This window comes from Ictalurus punctatus, chromosome 4, assembly GCF_001660625.3.
Source record: "Ictalurus punctatus breed USDA103 chromosome 4, Coco_2.0, whole genome shotgun sequence".
Taxonomy (NCBI): domain Eukaryota; kingdom Metazoa; phylum Chordata; class Actinopteri; order Siluriformes; family Ictaluridae; genus Ictalurus; species Ictalurus punctatus.
Window position 1 is genome coordinate 20,071,047 of NC_071284.1, and position 13,450 is coordinate 20,084,496.

At 41.6% G+C, this 13,450-nt stretch overlaps 1 long non-coding RNA gene across 2 annotated transcripts in view; it reads left to right on the plus strand.

The window, feature by feature from the left end:
• LOC124628042 (uncharacterized) overlaps positions 1-627 on the plus strand; it is a 2,415-nt gene extending 1,788 nt beyond the window's left edge. Inside the window, exon 2 of one of the 2 annotated variants that reach the window (XR_008393893.1) lies at positions 1-627. This exon is cut by the window's left edge and continues 1,398 nt beyond it. This is a non-coding gene — a long non-coding RNA (uncharacterized LOC124628042). The other variant, XR_006982422.2, reaches the window with a different exon arrangement.
• The last annotated feature ends 12,823 nt before the right edge of the window (positions 628-13,450 follow it).

Below are 13,450 nucleotides of genomic sequence, written 5' to 3' on the forward strand. Positions count from 1 at the left end.
CACACACACACACACTGTACACGTTTTATAAGGAAATTGGCTGTTTACTTCTAAGCATCTTTGAAAAACTACAACAGTACAACTCTATGTTTTTGTGCGCACAGAAAGTTCACTTTTATAAGGAAAGTTTATTTCTAAGCATTTTTAGAAATTGCCACAGTGCAAAAGAAAAAGGAATGATGTGTGTGTATATGTACAATATAAAATGTATTTGTTATATATTTTTACTATTTTTATGTCTATACAGCGCTGATGGACAAGGCCTGTGATGTGGCAGTGTGCCTCTTTGCTGACAGGGACTGCTTTGAGAAATGGCACTGCTAAAAGGACACTGACATTGGAAAATTGACAGACTGGGAAAAAATGCCTGTGACTGATATGTTTTACTTGTAAATAGTTCACTAGTTTCTTGTTTCTCATTTAAGTTTATATTTTGTACTTATGGAGGACTGACCAGACTGAAAAAACACCTGTGACTAATCTTTTATTTGTAAATAGTTCACTAGCATTATTTGTTTTTCACTTGTAAAGTTTAGATTTTGCATTTATGGTGTTGAAAAAAAATCTTTAAAAAATTATTTAATTTAGCTTATTTTATTAATTTATTAAATAAAAATGTGTTTTTAATAGGCGTTTTTATCTTATTTGTGGGTTGTGGAAGCACTTTGTAATTATGGACCGCAAACCTTCCAACAAGGAGCAGCAGGGAACATAATGAAGCCTCCCCTAAGTGGACGAAATGGAAAAATGCAAAACCATGGGAAGTGAAAAATGCTTTCCCTAATTATAGGCCTGAACCTTTTTATCCAGAAGTCAGATCAGGAAATACAGTGTATCATGCTACACACCAGGGTCTGTCTTTGGAGCAGACCCATTTAGCAAAAGAAGAGTTACGGGAGCATGAAATAGCACCACACAACTGAAGGTGCCACATACACAGTTATCAATCTGGGCAACTCAGACAGAATCCTGAGGGATCGAACAATAAATAGAAATGCAAAGGTCAGCCTACTGGCGGCAAGAGGAGACCAGGGACAAAATGTATGTGCAGGCCTCACTCAAGCCCTAAGACCTTTCGGCAATTATGACAAATACTTTAATGAGCTAGGAGCTTATCGACCAGAAGAGGAAGATGCAGAATTTTTATACCTGTGAATCCAGCACCAGCCACTCCCTTAAGGAGAGGTGTTAAAGAAAAATCACTGACTCCCAGACAAGTTACATTCACCCCTCATCCTCAAGAGTTGATGGAAGAGGAATTTCAGTGGGAGTACGAGATAGAGGATGAGGAAAGATACTGGAGAGATACTTTTGACCCCAAAAGAGAAGATTCCCACCCTGAAATGACTTACAGGGATAGATATAGGGCAGCTCTACAGTTAAGAACACCCTTAAGGCACTCCACCCCAAGAAGACAGGAAGATGCCCCAGAAGGACCCTTACAGGATTCCTCTGGAATAAGCCTAACATGTCTCATGACCCTAGACCACAAGCAGAAGCTCATAGCGAGTACAATTATTTATAGGAAAAAAAACAAAGAAAGAGCAGGCCAGAGAGCTACTCAGAAAAACTGTTGCATTAAAACTATCCAAAGAAAGCATAAACAGATATCTGCTGGCCCAGTATGGGTCGGGATTTAATACTCCAAACCTGGAGTATTAAAGTCCTAGAAGCAATAACGCCCATAGATGAGGCAGAAAAGAAGGAATGTGACTTTTGGGACAGTACAAAAGAGCTAGGCCTCTTAGTAAGCTGTCAAGACCTCCATGATTCGAACCCAGATAAATGGGATCCACATGCTACACTAAAATTACTACAGAAGGGAGTAAGAGAGAAAAGATTTCCAGTCAGCAGAGAGTTTATGCTGATGGGAAGAGAGATAATTGCAGAACAGCTCTCACAAGCTTTAGTAAGGCATGATAGCCAGGGAGACCTTTTAAGATACAGAAAGCCTCTCTCCGCCCCCCCTGCTGGAAAAACTCCACCAAGGACAGCTAAAACCTCATACCAGTTTGTTAGGGCCCAATGAGGCCTAACTGAAAAGGGACAGCAATAGAAGAGGAGCTGAAAAAACAGGGAAGAGTACCCCTCAGTACGTGAAGAGGTCAGTTTGTAAAGAAACCTCAGCCTGCTGGGGGATTACAGGCCGAACATCAGGATTACATCCTATAGGAATGTAATAGGAAAAGACGGTCTCGCACAAAGAAGCCCTACAGTTAGACAAAATTGAAGAAAAGGACACTAAGCTCTTTTTTAAACTATGAAAACACCAGATTCCAAGTAGATACCGTTGCTGATATAACTGTAGTGAAAAAGGGCGAGGCTGGAAACAAAAATAGAAATAAAATAAGCATAGCTGACTACGAGGGAAAAAGCCAACTAAAAGATGTACATGAAAAGGGAGAATTGGAGGTAATAATTGGAGCAGAAATCTATTCGCTTCAAAAGACCTGCTAAAGATTTGTTGGAATAAAGAGGTGAATTAAGAAAAAGAGATAAAGCGAATAGTACAGGAAAGCATAGCAATTGATGAGTAAAGATTACAATAAATATTAGAGAAGTACAAGAATAAATGTGCATCCTTTAAAAACGACTGTGAAAAAGTTCACTCAAAACATGAGCATGCCACCATAGATGGAATACACAAGCCACAAAAGCAGTATAAACTAAATGAAAGGCCATCAAAGAAATAAACCAGACCTTAAAATAATTACCTAAACTAAACATAATAAGGAAGCTAGGGAAAGATGAAATATCCTCAAACCAAGCCTAAAGAAAATGGAAGCCTGTAAAAGTTAAGTAGACTTCCTAGGCTTTGCATTAACAGGAAGAACTAAGGGTATGTTACTGGTATCTGAAGCTTGTGTAAAATCATGCCTATTTATAGGCCTGCTATGTTCAGGTGACGTGGCAATTAAGGGGCAACAGAGAGAGCTTATAGATCTCCTACTCGCATGAGAGATGTCAGGGCCAGCAGAAGAGCTACCTTTAGAGTCAGAAGCTTCTCAGAGGCTGACCCTAAGGGCTCAAATGGGGTCCCTGACAGACCTTCCAGGACCACAGAAGGTCCTAGGAAGGTATGCGCGGCCTGCAGATGGGCCTCAGCCACCTGACACCACGCATGAGCCTCGAAGTTAGAAGATGTTGCCCCACAGAGGCTCCATCAACAGGGGCATGGCTGGCTGAAATGGCGGCCACATAAACCCCGATTGTAGAAGGAGCCCACCCTGCTGAGAAACGTTCTTGTAAGAACTCCAGGACTGTAGCTATTGCGCAGTTCACTGGGTCTAGCTGACGTTCCTCACACCACAAGACAAAAAGCTGCCACTTGAGTGCATACAATTTCGTTGTGGATTGTGCTCTAGCATTTAACATGGTCTCTACAATCTCAGTTGTGAGACCTGAATCTATGAGCCGGTGCACCTCAGTGGCCAGACCCACAGTTTCCATAGTTCTGGCTGAGGATGATAAATCAGAACAGATCTAAAATTGGCCACATACTCCTATTTTTTGCAGACCAGGAAATAACAGCTGTTAAAACCTCCCTCCCTCAGGGAACGAGGTACATGTTCTATGGCCCCTTTGTCCAAGAGGTATTTCCTGCGCTAACGTCGGGCTCTGGTCTGTGCTGACTACTGTGGTGAGCACACCTCTGAACCAGGGGGGTCGAGCTATAAACTGGACCTGGTAACCCTTTTCTAGGGTAGACAGAACCCATGGAGACACATTTGGCAGTAGTTTCCACGCTGCCTGATGGTCTTTAGTGACGTTAACTATTCCACATTCTATTGGAGGGAAAGCATCAGATTTTCGTTGCCCTGTGACAGCTCGCTGACCAGGGAACACTGAAAACTTGGGGACCACCTTGGCTAGGGGAGGGCCTACAGTAGCACTGGGGGCTACCTACCCTAGCAACCCATGTCCCCTGATACATCCCTCCAAGGCCCCTCAGGACCACTCTTCTTTGCCTGCTTGGCCTTTATGACCATTCTCAGATCAGGCCTAGTAGCAGACCGCAACTGTGGCCACCCGGTTCCCCTGACTGTCTGCAGGGGTTGGCGGGCTGCCATACTCACCTTCCGGGTCTCCCTCGCACTAGTGGTGAGCTCGAGACAACAGGGAAGGAACTGGCTGAATGCCGCCATATGTCGAGCTCACTCAGCAGGTCTGCATGGTAGGCCTGCAACACTGTCATTATCTGCAGTGACCCACAAGCAAGACTACTACTGCATAGACCTTGCCCCCCAATGCCATGATGGCCTTACACGGTGGCTTGGATGGCAAAGCCGGCCCCCCTAATTACCTGCCGTCGATGGAGAGAGGTATCCCGCAAGCGCCTCCTCCACCTTCAGCATAACTAAATAGCCATGCCTTTCATTCCCCACAATGGACGAATAATCCCCCAGAAGCACTTCTGGAAGAAAGGGGAGTTTCTGCAGTGTGAGGGATTTACTTTCACTTGGGAGAAAAAGGCTCATCCAGCCTTAGTAATCACTTCAAGCAGCTCTTTATATGCTGCTCTCAGTTTTTAGCACATCCTTCTGGCTCCTCGGAGTTTTATTTTTGTGTGTGTGTTTTTTTCACTTTTTTTCCCATAGCAGAAGGAGGAGTCGCAACGTGAGCTCCAAAATCCAGCGGAGAGCCGGACCCGGAAGACAGAGCAAGAGATAGAGCAGCGCTCGTCTCTGGCTCCTCTTCCGGATCCATAAGAGATCCCCCGAACCTGAGACGGCTAGCTGCCTCGGCAGCGGCCGGCCCAAATCCGCGAGGCTCCGAAACCCAACTCACTTCGGCTTCCGAGAAGAGCGCAAGCCGAACTGCTTAATGTAGGCATTACCTTGAGCAGCCTCTCAAGGCTGCCATCGCATGCTACACTCCTAAACACTTCACCCAGAAAGTGTGCACTATTCCCCGTGATGAAACGGGAGCAATCCGTAACACACTTCCTGAATTCTCTCACTCATATTTTTTTCTCTCGCTCATTCCTTTTTTTCTTCTCTTTTTTTTAAAGGGATAGAAGAATTCTGAGATTTTGAGAAAAGATACCGAGGAAAAGAAGCATCTTTTTGTTTCTTTACACAAACAACTGAAATGCAGTCTTTCGCTGAAGATAATAAAGGCTGATGGTGCGGTTCACAGGTGCCATATTTATATCACGCGACGCACTTAATTGCCACATCACCTGATCATGGCAGGCCTATAAATAGGCATGATTTTACACAAGCTTCAGATACCGGTCACATGTGAGAGGCGCTTCCCATAGTGTTATGCTAAATGCAACGTCGAAGTTCCCTTTGAAAGGGAACTCCTAGACCATTAAGAAAGACTAGAAAACCTCATAGAGAAACCAATGAGGAATAAGAGAGAGGCACAGAGCCTCATGGGACATCTAAATTTCGTTAGAATGCTCGTCTCCAATTTTGCAAAAATAGCAAAACCGATTTTTGATGTAACAAAAGGAAACAGCTTTAAGTGGACAGACACAGCAGAAAAGTCTCACCAAAAGCTGATAGATGTGGCATTGAAGTCAGGACAGTTGGCAAGGAGAATGCCTGATAAAGCACTAGACATTGAAATTGAAACTGATGAAACTAGCACTACAATAGTTTGCAAAAATGAAGGAGAAAAAAACACAATATGCTTCTTTACTGACACGAAAGTGGCCATTGAAAAAAGTCTAGAATGTGGTTCAGCAGGGGAAGTACTCCCAGTACTCGCCAAGAGACTATTATCTCTGAAAGCTGTAGCCAGAGAACAACCCATAATAGTAAATATGCTGGAGAATATCTAGGGGAAATCACTAGATTTAGAAAGAACCTAGTGTAATATCAACTTCGTGTTCACTTGTTTAGATGGGACCAGTGGATTAAGATCCTGGACGGCATAAAGTTTCAATTCAATCAAAAGAGAAAGCCAAAAAAGGTGCACGCTACTAAGATAGATCCTAAACTCAGTAAGTGCCTGAGGCTATTAACTTATGGAGGACTGAAAGGAAATAAAGCCGTGTGGGTGTTCATCTTAAAAGAGGGAAGAAAAACCATTGCACAAAAAAATGGCAGTATAGAAGGTTCAGCTGTATTAGAGGGAGAAGTTACTGCGGTCTTAAAAGGCCTCAAAGAATGTATAAAAATAATCATTGCAAAGGTAGTGCTTGTCACAGACTCGTACTATGTTTCAGGCCCTAACACAGGACTTGGAGGCATGCAAATCAAATAATTACTTTAATGCAAAAAAGAAAGCAGTATCCCATAAAACTTTATGGCAGCATCTGGTAAAATCTTTAGAGCAACTCAAGATATTCCCATACCACCAAGTCAGTCACACTTCACAAGAAACTGAAACAGCTGCAGGAAACAAAGAAGTAGATCGCATCCTCTACCACGTGAATGCGGTCACGAGGGCTAATGCACATATGCAGTTAAAAAGATTACACGACCAGATGTGCCACCCAACAACAAACACTATTCTCAGAGAACTAAAAAGAATAGATATAAATATCCCAAATGCAAGAGAAAAATATACAATGAAATAAAATTAGATTGTGAAGTGTGTCGAAGAATAATGACAAATTGTCGTGTAGATCATTCCAAGATACCTGAAACATTAACTGAAACATGTCTCTTCTATCTTAACAGTCAGTCAAGTGGAAAATACCTCGCTAACAAAGTAGAAGCCAGCAAGAAAAATCCCCTTAAGGTAGGAGATACCGTGTTCCTGACTAGATGAGTTAGGAAAGGAGATTCAAACAAGCTTTAGGAACAGAAGACATTGTTAAAGCTGTAACAGGGCCCAATACATTAGAGATAACAAATAACGGACTGCAATCAATCAGGGATTTGCTATGGAAACAGAAGCCATAATCCACTTAATTGTGAATAGGCACAGGATAATAAGGGTACAAATATCCAGTGAAATGGTCCGCGTAGCCTATGCAGTAGGGAAAGATACAGATAGACAAGCAGGACAGATGAGCCAATTCAGGGTTGAAGAATTGAGCCAACTAATGAACTTGGAACGCTATGAACTTGGAACGTATACCATATGTAAAGAGAAGGCCACAGCTGTCCGCGGCATATTTACCCTCGCAAATGCCAAGCAATTCAGTGGACCAAAAGAGTCAGATTTGGTAATCCACGAATGGAATGCTGACCACTATAGCCTACCTGAAGTAGAGATAGGAGGTATAGTGATATGTGGAAAATGCAGGATACAGCATGGAGAAACTGAAGTATGGGAGATAAGTTTAGACCTCTCATGGTCTCATGTAATGCATGTGACAGATGCAACACACTGAAAATTCTCCTTCCGACACCCTGCAGCTGTTCATGGGATGGTCAAATGATAGGGAAATGCAAACGGTGTGAGGACATAGAGGCAGGAGGCCTCCTAAAGACCACCGTGCGAAAGCCGATTATAAAAGCACACAGATGCATCACACCATTAAGGTTAATGGCTAAAGATAATAGCAAAATCATAACCCAATTTGAAAAACATCCCTCATATGGATTCATCCCCAAAAAGAATGGGGATGAATTTTCAATCAATGGCTTCAAAGTCGGCGGCCAGATGAATTACAAAGAGGAATGAAAAAGGAAGGCCCTTACAAAGGCCTCCTAGCGTTGACACAAGCAGCTCGTCTTCTCACAGGAGGTTCTACAGGGGTAGTTACTAACACCCTAGACACAGTGAATAACCTTTGGCCCCTAGGGCTATGGGAAGACCAAGCAAGAAACACTCTCATTAAGACTGAAGGAGTAAAGAAAAATAGAAATTAGGACAGGGGTGGGATATCTGGATGGGTTGAAGTTTACAATCCTGCAGCAGTCAGTGGCAGATAGATACATGGGAAGATTTAATAGTCTGTCTTGCCAAAGAAGAAAAGGATTAGAAAGAAAGCCCACAGGCTCATTATAACCACTAGGCCTGAAAAGGATCTCAAGATAGTCACACTTCTGACACACCTTACTAGAAACACCAGGATCCTTACACAAATCAGTTGTAGACAACTGAAATACAGGAATCCAGTAGAATACAGGAATCCAGTCCTTCCAGCCTGACGATCCATCCGTCTCTGCACGCATCTCTGCTTGCCTGTCGGACATCTCGGTCTGGATGAGAGACCTGGCAAAATCTGAGCTTCTCATCATCCCAGCCTGTCCCTCAATCAACCACAACCTCACTGTACAGCTCAGCTCAACCACACTCAAGCCAACCAGGACAGCCAGGAACCTTGGGGTGATTCTTGATGACAGCTTGACCTTTACAGACCACATCTCAACAACTGGATGGTCCTAGTTCACTAGCTTCCTGTAGCTGCCCGCATTAAATTCAAGGCCTTGATGCTCACCTACAAGACCTTGTCTGGAACAGCACCCTCCTACCTCAACTCTCTCCTGAAGGCTTACGTTCCCTCACTCAATCTGAGATCGATCAATGACCAACACTTAGTAGTTCCCACTCAGTGTGGCGCAAGGTCCCTTTCCAGAACCTTCACACTAACTTTTCTTCAGTAGTGAAATGAACTTCCAACCTCAATACGGACCGCAGAATCTCTCACCATCTTCAAAAAACAGCTAAAGACCCACCTCTTCCGTGAACACCTAACCAACTCATTAAAAAATAAATAAATAAATAAATTTAAAAAATAAGCAGTATAGAAGATGGATGGATGGATGGAAAAAAAAATAATTTGCACTTACACCTCTACTCTGTGCACTTTGCTTCTTCTGGAACTCAAATAATGGATCTTGTATGGTAGCACTACTTGTATTGTTCTTTGCTTGATATATCGCTTTGTTTGTATTTTTCTCACTTGTAAGTCGCTTTGGATAAAAGCGTCTGCTAAATGAATAAATGTAAATATAAATGTAGGTAACAGATGAAGAACCCCAGAATACCTGGACTACTTTCTGTGGCCAGGAACAAGAGTAAAAAAGCCTCAAGATGAGGACATTATACGGTTTAACTTAAATATTGAATTAATTCTGGCTGACTGCAGCCACCCCGAATATAATTGGCTGAATGGGGTATCAGCTCATCTAGTGCCTGAACCAAAAGCCCAAATGGTTAAAGAGGAAAAAAAGGGGTATTTGGGAAAAAGAAATGGGTAGAGAAATCCATAAACTAAGGGATAAATGAGAAACCTAGACTCAGTAGAAAATGAGACAAGATGAAAGAACGAGTCCTTAGGAAAATTGTAAAATAAATGTATATGTGAAAATATCCAGGGCTGGTGGGAATCACTAAACACCCCCCCCCCCCCCCCATCACTCCCACTGTATCTTAGAGAAATGGTGAAGAAAACCAGGAGAAAATTGAAAAGAAGCAACTCGGGGGAAGTCACAGCTAAACAAGTTAAAGAGACATCCTTTAAGGTTACCACCTACATAGTGGCTACTCTGTTTCTACTCTGTGGCTACCTGAGCATACTCATAATATCCCTTAAAGGATTTAGGGTAGAGTTTTCCTCACAAACACTGGAATGGCACCGATGCCCTGCCATGATAGAAAATATTCAAATACCATGTCTAACGAATCAAACAATAGGCAGCGAAACCTTTTCAGTAAATGATAAAAAAGATTGATTGCAAAATCAGACTGACATAGACTTAGGGAAACTGTTTGACAATTGTAGTATAGAAACTAACAGCTCCTTAATGACAATTCTGCCTGAAGATGCAGCCACTGAGACCTATAACTTGAAAACTAATGTGACTGACAATGCTTCAGACATTTTTGGAACTAAGCTACAGTCAAAGATCTATTCAATCATATTGAGAAATAATCTCACACACTGGAGAGTGACTGGGCATCACTATAATTACAGCATTACCCATAATGTCACTGAATTTACTATTAAGATTAGTTGGTATGGTAAAGAACTGTTGACTAGATCTACTGGATACCCAGAATGTTTTACTAAAATACATCTGAAGAAAAAAAGCAGTCAGACACGACACCAGGACCGCAACCACAAACAGTCATAATAGATATATCTGAGAAAGAAAAAGAAACAACTGAAAATATAATACAGACCGCTAGAACGCGACGATCAACTGAGACCATGGTTCCATGTTTCCCAAGCTGACCCCCAATTGAAGACAGTAGTCCAAATTATGGGAAAGATTGTGTTGAAAAATCATCGAACAATGATAGATTCGACAATAATTTAATGCTGAAGGTACTACACACAAATAAAACTCACCAATCGTTAATGTTTCATCTCTATTCCTGTATGAACTGGATGATGTGGGTGAATGTAACGTTGAATTACCCTACTTATAAATTAAATAAAGATAATAATTACTATGAAGTAAAGAAAGACAAGAAGGTGCTCCCCAAATCATCACATTCCATTTGATAATCAACACTAAAAAAGTGGTGATATTTTACGTCACGCCTGAGCGTCCGTTTAACAAAACCGAATATATGGGCCATATGAAAAATATATAACACCTCATACCCACATGGTGCCCAGGAAAACCATGTTCCTGGGCAAAACAGGGGTGCCATGTATACAGTCAAAATCTATATGGTAAATATTACCCATTGACAAAACAAAAAGGTGTTACTCGAGAACAACACCATTTTACAGACCTATGTCCATGTTGGGCAAACATGATTCTTTGTAAAAAAAGTAACCCCATGGCAGCATGGATGGGTGGATATGTACACCCTAGTTGGACGAATTCTTGGGATCCCAACAAAATCATAGAAAGCAGGTGTACATTAGGGATGAATCCTGATGACCATATGATGGGAATCAGACTCCACCAGATCACCCACCCTACGTGGCCCCCAGGGTTGAGTGACAGAGAAGCCAACTTCACTAAAGTAACAAATACATACAGAACATAAAATGTCAGGCCATGAGGATGATGGTAGTGCTGGACGTCATGGAATTTGGAGGGACAGTCCATCCTGAATGAAAAATATATCCATCCTCGACCCAGATGCGAAAAAGGTATTTTTCCAACTATCATCTTCCATTGCTTAGTGCAATGGTCTGGAATGGAAAATACTGGTATAATGATATGGTCGAAAAAGACTTTAATAGAAATCAAAAGGGAACAATTAATATAATAAGAAGTCTGAATAAGAATGATTCAAGCCACAATAAGCACAGTGATTACTGGGGCCTAATGGACAACAGTGAACAAAATACTAATTAAGGAATACAGAAAACATTTAAGATTTGTAACCATGCAGTAAATGATTATACTTGGTGGCCATACACGGGACAAAGAAATCAGCACAATAAAACTGGTCCTACATGTAAACTAAGTTTGGATGGGAAAAAGTTCTGGGGTGGCATGTCCATGAGCCACAACTGGTATTGGACATGGGTGAAAGCCGAGTACTACGCTCAGAAGTGCGATGATCAGAGGAGGACTTCTACCAGTCCAGGCTCTTGTCATATCAAAACTGGACTATTGCAATGCACTACTCTCGAGCTTCACAGCCAGCTCCATCAAACCCCTTGAGATGATTCAGAATGCAGTAGCATGCCTCGTCTTCAACCAGCCCAAGAGAACCCATGTCACACCCCTCTTCATATCACTGGCTTTCTGTAGCTGCACATATCAAATTCAAGGCCTTGTTGCTCACGTACAAGAATTTGTCTGGAACAGCACCCTCCTTCCTCAACACTCTCCTGAAGGCTTACGTTCCCTCACGCAATCTGAGATCGATCAATGACCAACGCTTAGTAGTTCTTACTAAGTGTGGCTCAAGGTCCCTTTCCAGAACCTTCACACTACCTGTCCCTCAGTGTTGGAATGAACTTCCAACCTCAATCCGGACCATAGAATCTGTCACTATCTTCAAAAAACAGCTAAAGACCCACCTCTTCCGTGAACACATAACCAACCACTAAAATAAAAATAAATAAATAAATTTAAATAAATAAATAAAAACCCTACTCTGGCACTTACACCTCTACTCTACGCATTTTGCTTCTTCTAGAACTCAAGTAATAGATTTTGTATGGTAGCACTACTTGTTTGTTCTCTGCTTGATATATCACTTTGCTTGTATTTTCTCATTTGTAAGTCACTTTGGATAAAAGTCTGCTAAATTAATAAATGTAAATGTACCATAGAATTCATAACAAATGGGACTAAATGCACTAGTCACACTAGTCTCAGGAAGAGTATTGAATGCCTTGAATTGGACACATGAGGCCCTCACAATTCTGAGGAAAATAATCTCATGGTTAAAAGATTGGTGGGGGACCCTTTTGGTAATTAGTATATTTGTTATTGGCATTATCACTCTCAGACGATGTGGTACTTTTGCAATACTTAAAGGTTGTGGAAAATGTTGCATTACATATGTAAGAAAATGGAGAAAGAAAAACAGAGATGAATAAGAGAGACTTCTGCCGAAAAAGGGCAGGTCAATGCAAAGGGGGAGAATAAGGAAGGTAGCATATACAAAATTATGAAAATGTTTCCATATATAGTAAACAATTAAGAGGCACCTGCAGTACAAATGCACTGCAGGCCCTATATGAACCTCTAGCCATGCCTAACTCAGTACACTTCACCTTTAGAACTTGATTGAAAGCTGTAACCAGGATCCAAATCTTAGCTACTACCATGTCAAGCAACCTCTCAAAACTTGCCAACAATGTCACCGACCCTTGATAGGGGCCCTAAGGCACATAACTACCACTGACCACAGAGGTAAGCCTCTTATTGAGTATTTGGTCAATATGACAGATAATTTGCAGACATCCTGACTACAAAATTTTTATTTTTCTTATAGGCATTGCGTCAGTTTACATTCGGCGCAATGTGTCCACTGTGTTAATAGTATGCCAGATTTTCCTGAGAAGCAAGGGTTGGAATTCCATTACAGGGAAATGAGGACGCATTGCATGTACTGTCATTACCTTTGTAATGACTATACTGAATTGTGTGAATTATTATATCACATGGCCTCAACTAGAATGGGTAGCCATAGGTTTAGTCTGGATAATGTATATATATCTTATGCTGTTGATCTATTACAAAAATGAAGGATCTATGATGAGAACTGTTTTATTAGTTACCATAGTCTCTATTTATGCATTTGCAGTGGGGAAAGTATGTGATGATAGTGGGGTAGTAGTAATTGGATCTCTCTGCATTTTTACTGACTTAGAAAGATTGCACAGAGTCCCGAGTGCTTGTAGCTGCAAGAATGTAGAATTATCCGCAGATTTACAGTCTTTCCTCTCTGAATTGTAGGAAGGACAGCTTGAAGCAATCCTGTTTGGACATAAATCCACAGCCAGAAGGATGAATGAAAAATTTCTTCCCTCGATTGTTTCAATATTGTGAATCCTACTAGACTAGAAATCAACAGTATGAGGGTTCTTCGGTAAACAGGGAAGAACTATTGCGGGTAACAGTTGAACATGTTCCTATAGACATTTTTAGGTCCCTCAGCGGACAATCTGACATCT